Genomic DNA, 6,351 nt, shown 5'->3' with positions numbered 1-6,351 from the left:
ATCAAATACTTGGAAACTGAACAATACCCTCCTGAAAAAAGACTGGGTTATAGAAGACATCAAGGAGGGAATAAGGAAATTCATAGAAAGCAATGAGAATGAAAATACTTCCTATCAAAACCTCTGGGACACAGCAAAAGCAGTGCTCAGAGGCCAATTTATATCGATAAGTGCACACATACAAAAAGAAGAAAGAGCCAAAATCAGAGAACTGTCCCTACAACTTGAACAAATAGAAAGTGAGTAACAAAAGAATGCAGCAGGCACCAGAAGAAAACAAATAATAAAAATTAGAGCTGAACTAAATGAATTAGAGAACAGAAGAACAATTGAAAGAATGAACAAAGCCAAAAGCTGGTTCTTTGAAAAAATTAACAAAATTGATAAACCATTGGCTAGACTGACTAAAGAAATACAGGAAAGGAAACAAATAACCCGAATAAGAAACGAGAAGGACCACATCACAACAGAACCAAATGAAATTAAAAGAATCATTTCAGATTACTACGAAATATTGTACTCTAACAAATTTGAAAACCTAGAAGAAATGGATGAATTCTTGGAAAAACACTACCTACCCAAACTAACACATTCAGAAGTAGAACAACTAAATAGAGCCATAACAAAAAAAGAGATTGACACGGTAATCAAAAAACTTCCTACAAAAAAAGCCCTGGCCTGGACGGCTTCACTGCAGAGTTCTACCAAACTTTCAGAGAAGACTTAACACCACTACTTCTGAAGGTATTTCAAAGCATAGAAAATGACGGAATACTACCCAACTCATTCTATGAAACCACCATCTCCCTGATACCAAAACCAGGTAAAGACATTACAAAAAAAGAAAATTATAGACCTATATCCCTCATGAACATTGATGCAAAAATCCTCAACAAAATTCTAGCCAATAGCATCCAACAACACATCAAAAAAATAATTCACCATGATCAAGTGGGATTTATACCAGGTATGCAAGGCTGGTTTAATATCAGAAAAACCATTAATGTAATCCATCACATAAATAAAACAAAAGACAAAAACCACATGATCTTATCAATTGATGCAGAAAAGGCATTTGACAAAGTCCAACACCCATTTATGATAAAAACTCTTACCAAAATAGGAATTGAAGGAAAATTCCTCAACATAATAAAGGGCATCTATGCAAAACCAACAGCCAATATCACTCTAAATGGAGAGAACCTGAAAGCATTTCCCTTGAGAATGGGAACCAGACAAGGATGCCCTTTATCACCGCTCCTATTCAACATCGTACTTGAAGTCCTAGCCAGGGCAATTAGGCTAGACAAAGAAATAAAGGGTATCCGGATCGGCAAGGAGGAAGTAAAGTTATCACTATTTGCAGCTGACATGATCTTATACACAGAAAACCCTAAGGAATCCTCCAGAAAACTACTGAAACTAATAGAAGAGTTTGAAAGAGTCTCAGGTTATAAAATAAACATACAAAAATCACTTGGATTCCTCTACATCAACAAAAAGAACACTGAAAAGGAATTAACCAAATCAATACCATTCACAGTAGCCCGCAAGAAGATAAAATACTTAGGAATAAATCTTACCAAGGATGTAAAAGACCTATACAAAGAAAACTACAAAGGTCTACTAAAAGAAATTCAAAAGGACATACTTAAGTGGAAAAACATACCTTGCTCATGGATAGGAAGACTTAACATAGTAAAAATGTCTATTCTACCAAAAGACATACATACATATAACGCACTTCTGCTCCAAATTCCAATGTCATACTTTAAGAGGATAGAAAAACAAATCATCAATTTCATATGGAAGGGAAAGAACCCCCGGATAAGCAAAGCATTACTGAAAAAGAAGAAGAAAGTGGGAGGCCTCACTCTACCTGATTTCAGAACCTATTATACAGCCACAGTAGTCAAAACAGCCTGGTACTGGTACAACAACAGACACATAGACCAATGGAACAGAGTTGAGAACTCAGATATAAATCCATCCGTGTATGAGCAGCTGATATTTGACAAAGGCCCAGTGTCAGTTAATTGGGGAAAAGATAGTCTTTTTAACAAATGGTGCTGGCATAACTGGATATCCATTTGCAAAAGAATGAAACAAGACCCATACCTCACACCATGCACAAAAACTAACTCCAAGTGGATCAAAGACCTAAACATAAAGACTAAAACGATAAAGATCATGGAAGAAAAAATAGGGACAACCCTAGGAGCCCTAATACAAGGCATAAACAGAATACAAAACATTACCAAAAATGATGAAGAGAAACCCGATAACTGGGAGCTCCTAAAAATCAAACACCTGTGCTCATCTAAAGACTTCACCAAAAGAGTAAAAAGACCACCTAGAGACTGGGAAAGAATTTTCAGCTATGACACCTCAGACCAGCGCCTGATCTCTAAAATCTACATGATTCTGTCAAAACTCAACCACAAAAAGACAAACAACCCAATCAAGAAGTGGGCAAAGGATATGAACACACATTTCACTAAAGAAGATATTCAGGCAGCTAACAGATACATGAGAAAATGCTCTCGATCATTAGCCATTAGAGAAATGCAAATTAAAACTACGATGAGATTCCATCTCACTCCAACAAGGCTGGCATTAATCCAAAAAACACAAAATAATAAATGTTGGAGAGGCTGCGGAGAGATTGGAACTCTTATACACTGCTGGTGGGTATGTCCAATGGTACAACCACTTTGGAAATCTATCTGGCGTTATCTTAAACAGTTAGAAATAGAACTCCCATACAACCCAGAAATCCCACTCCTCGGAATATACCCTAAAGATACAAGAGCCTTCACACAAACATATGCACATCCATGTTTATTGCAGCTCTCTTTACAATAGCAAAAAGCTGGAAGCAACCAAGGTGTCCATCAACGGATGAATGGGTAAATAAATTGTGGTATATTCACACAATGGAATACTACACATCGATAAAAAACAGTGACGAATCTGTGAAACATTTCATAACATGGAGGAACCTGGAAGGCATTATGCTGAGCGAAATTAGAGGCAAAAGGACAAATATTGTATAAGACCACTATTATAAGATCTTGAGAAATAGTAAAAACTGAGAAGAACACATACTTTTGTGGTTACGAAGGGGGGAGGGAGGGAGGGAGGGAGGGAGGGAGAGGGTTTTTTATTGATTAATCAGTAGATAAGAACTGCTTTGGGTGAAGGGAAAGACAACACTCAATACATGGAAGGTCAGCTCAATTGGACCGGACCAAAAGCAAAGAAGTTTCCGGGATAAAATGAATGCTTCAAAGGTCAGCGGAGCAGGGGTGGGGGTCTGGGGAACATGGTTTGAGGGGACTTCTAAGTCAATTGGCAAAATAATTCTATTATGAAAACATTCTGCATCCCACTTTGAAATGTGGCGTCTGGTGTCTTAAATGCTAACAAGCGGCCATCTAAGATGCAGCAATTGGTCTCAACCCACCTGGAGCAAAGGAAAATGAAGAACACCAAGGTCACACGACAACTAAGAGCCCAAGAGACAGAAAGGGCCATATGAACCAGAGACCTACATCATCCTGAGACCAGAAGAACTAGTTGGTGCCTGGCCACAATCGATGACTGCCCTGACAGGGAGCACAACAGAGAACTCCTGAGGGAACAGAAGATCAGTGGGATGCAGACCCCAAATTCTCATAAAAAGACCATACTTAATGGTCTGACTGAGACTAGAGGAATCCCGGCGGCCATGCTCCCCAGACCTTCTGTTGGCCCAGGACAGGAACCATCCCCGAAGACAACTCATCAGACATGAAAGGGACTGGTCAGCGGGTGGGAGAGAGATGCTGATGAAGAGTGAGCTAATTATATCAGGTGGACACTTGAGAGTGTGTTGGCAGCTCTTGTCTGGAGGGGGGATGGGAGGATAGAGAGAGAGGGAAGCTGGCAAAATTGTCAAGAAAGGAGAGACTGAAAGGGCTGACTCAATAGGGGAAGAGCAAGTGGGAGTACGGAGTAAGATGTATGTAAACTTATATGTGACAGACTGATTGGATTTGTAAAAGTTCACTTGAAGCTTAATAAAAGTTAATAAAAAATACAGTATTATACGTTCATATGTATAAAATTTACTGTTTTAACTCTTTCAATGTAAAACAAGAAGTAAACAGAGACTGAAGAATCAAAAGTAACTACAGAAAATATCTGATAACATGATGATCACAAATGATCCAAGGAAAAAGGTTGCTTACACTTCAATTAGTTTTCATTGCCAATTTCCATAAGAAAATCATCAGAGCAACTATTCACCTGCTCTGGAAGATATTACCTTGAAGGCTATTTCAGCAATGTATGTAGAAATAATAAGTAATTTATGGAATTTATAATCTTGATGATCTTCAAAATCTTGTTTGATTTTCACAAATATCTACAGTCAATGGAAGATTCCACAATCTCTTGGAGGAATAAATCTCACCCAAAGAGTGCAAAACATCATTATGATCTAATATTGAAGAGGCTGTTGTTATATGCCTTCGGTTTGATTTCCTGAGAACCAATGAACCCCACCTTCCAGACACAACTACCATCTATCATTGGTAACACCATTTCTCCCTGATGATAAATGCTATGTAACTGTAGGATATACACTCCCTCTCCCAAAAACAAACTGAGAGATTTATCCATCTACTTATCCATCCTATCAGTCATCTATCATTCACCCACCGAGCCATAAACACACATGTAATGAAGGTATGCAATGCGCTAGGCTCTATATAGATGTTAGAAAAATAAACCCATAATACATGTTCCCTGCAACCAATGACCTTTTAATGTGGGTAGGTTAACAGATATGTCAACATATGCCTTCAATACAGCATGATAAAGAATTTAGTGAATCAATACACAAAGTATTTTGGGAACAGTCATTAGAGAGCTGTTAAGCTTACTTTTTAGAATTCAGAAATGTCTCACATAGTAGAAGCATTAGAGACAGAAAATTTCTGGAAGAAGAGCGGAGTATTAGAAGACATTGAGGTTGAAAAGGTCTCCTTATTTTTAACAAATGGTGATACATTTAAAATGGTTGAACCATAAGCTGTGCATGGGGTAATTGAAGACGGTAAGATTGGGAGGGGAGATTGGTCCTCAAATATCCTTAAATGAAATAAGAATATTTTTATTTCTTATTTATTTGAAACTCCAGTATCTTTCTAATAGTTTTTTGAGAGCATTTTTCACATCTTTGTTTCTGAAGCTATAGATTATTGGGTTAAACATAGGCAATACGACTGAATAAAAAACTGCAACGACCTTATCAGTGTCTATAGAATAGCTGGTGGTAGGATGTAAATACATAAACAAGAGTGTCCCATAGAGTAAGGTGACTGCTATGAGATGGGAAGCACAGGTAGAAAACGTCTTGCTTCTGCCTCCTGATGACTTGATGTTCAAAACAGTAATAAGGATACAGAAGTAAGAGAAAAATATGACCACAAAAGTGCTGGTCTGGATGAAGCCACACAAGGCAAAGAGCAGAAGCTCATTGATATGGGTATCTGTACATGATAAAGCCAGGAGAGTGGGATATCACCAAAAAAAATGGTTGATAACATTGGAGCCACAAAATGGCAGCCTGAATGTGAGGCACACATGCACCAGTGAAGTCATACTTCCACTGAAGTAGGCCAACACAACGAAACAGATGCAGACTCTCTTAGACATAAGTGTAGAATGGAGCAGTGGGTTACAGATGGCTGTGTAGTGGTCATATGCCATTGCTGCCAGGATGAGGCACTCTGCATCAGCAAAACAAGCAAAGAAAAACATTTGTAGTGCACAGCCATAGGTAGAGATGCTCTTCCTAGATGCTAAGAAATTTACCAGCATTTTAGGAGTAATTGTTGTAGAATAACTGATGTCTAAGAAAGACAAGTTGCTCAGAAAATAATACATGGGGGTTTGAAGGCTTGAATTGACATTAACTAAGATTATTAAGCCCATATTTCCTACCACAGTTAATGCGTATACTATGAAAAATACCAGAAATAGTGTGACTCTAAGAGGTAGATAATCTGTGAATCCAACAAAAATGAACTCAGTTGGCCTGGTATAATTATTCTCCAACATCTTCTTGATTTTTGTGTTTTTCTCATTCGAGATAGATGGTATCAACAGACGTGAGTTGACTTGAGTGATGAACGAAGCACAGATGTCTTGTTTCTTCCTTCTAAGAAAACAAATAGAAGATTAATAAAATAATGGTGTGGCATTTTCTCTCACAAATTGTTTTTGTTTTCTATTAAAGGATATAATTAGAAGTCATTCTTAATAGCAGAAGATATTACTCAGAAGGTGATATTTCTTGACGCA

At 37.7% G+C, this 6,351-nt stretch overlaps 1 pseudogene; it reads right to left on the bottom strand.

The window, feature by feature from the left end:
- Positions 1 to 5,169: 5,169 nt before the first annotated feature.
- LOC126064003 (olfactory receptor 5AS1-like) lies at positions 5,170 to 6,108 on the bottom strand (annotated as a pseudogene).
- Between the last annotated feature and the right edge of the window lie 243 nt (positions 6,109 to 6,351).

The sequence above is a fragment of the Elephas maximus genome, chromosome 20 (genome assembly GCF_024166365.1).
Source record: "Elephas maximus indicus isolate mEleMax1 chromosome 20, mEleMax1 primary haplotype, whole genome shotgun sequence".
Classification (NCBI taxonomy): Eukaryota; Metazoa; Chordata; class Mammalia; order Proboscidea; family Elephantidae; genus Elephas; species Elephas maximus.
Note: the sequence above shows the minus strand (reverse complement) of the source record. Positions and strands in the feature narration are given on the sequence as shown.